The following is a 1,050-nucleotide window of genomic DNA, read 5'->3' on the forward strand; positions in this document are numbered from 1 at the left end:
GGACAAGGTGGGCATCGGGCACAGCTGGGACTCCGTGGGCTGGGAGGGATTTTCCAACCTCAGTGATCCTGGGATTCAGTGAATGCAGAGACTTCAGTGACCATGAGAAACTGATAAGGCCTTGGGAATTCCATGGACTGAATTCCATGGACTGAGTTCCATGGACTGAATTCCATGGACTGAGTTCCATGGACTGAATTCCATGGACTGAATTCCATGGACTGAGTTCCATGGACTGAATTCCATGGACTGAGTTCCATGGACTGAGTTCCATGGACTGAGTTCCATGGACTGCGTTCCATGGACTGAGTTCCATGGACTGAGTTCCATGGACTGAATTGCATGGACTGAGTTCCATGCCCAGCTGCTATAGAGTAGGAAGAGCTCTCTAGGTGTGCATGCTTTGGGTTTCTGTAACACATCCAAATTGTGGGCTCCTGCACTGGGGCTGTCCCAGACCCTTGTGGTCTGTCCCAATTCTCATGGATCTCATTTATTTGCTTAAAAGGATCTTGGCAAAGCTTTTGTGTTGGCAGTTAAGCTCTAGAAGAGCCTCAAAGTGAGGAATATCATTAAATCCTTCTAGCTTCAAGTTTCTGGAGAGCTCTGTTCCCACTCCCTGTAACTCAGTGTAGCCAAGACTTCATTTAGAAGTTTTACAGACCTCGTGTGTGCCTCCAATTGGTCAGTAGCTTTTTTGCCAATTACTCTGTTGGCTAGAGAAAGGTATTTTACTTGTCTATCAAATCTCTTTATTCTTAAATTGTTTACATATTTTCTTCACTGATTCTCATGGGATAGATCTAATGTTTATGCAGGTGTGGTTGTTTTTCACCCAGGAATAGATTGTTATGTTAACAAACCATTCATACCAGGATTATATTCACATGGGAACTTGCAAAGTGCTAGCTGCACTTGGAAGAAGTGACAGGCCAGCCATGGATCTAACAGAGCAGGCCTGATTTTATGAGGCCTTTCTTTAATAATTTTTCTCCTTGACTGCAACACAGTGAATCAAAATGTTAGGAAAATTAATCCACAAACACCAGG

Source organism: Molothrus aeneus, chromosome 11 (genome assembly GCF_037042795.1).
Source record: "Molothrus aeneus isolate 106 chromosome 11, BPBGC_Maene_1.0, whole genome shotgun sequence".
NCBI lineage: Eukaryota > Metazoa > Chordata > Aves > Passeriformes > Icteridae > Molothrus > Molothrus aeneus.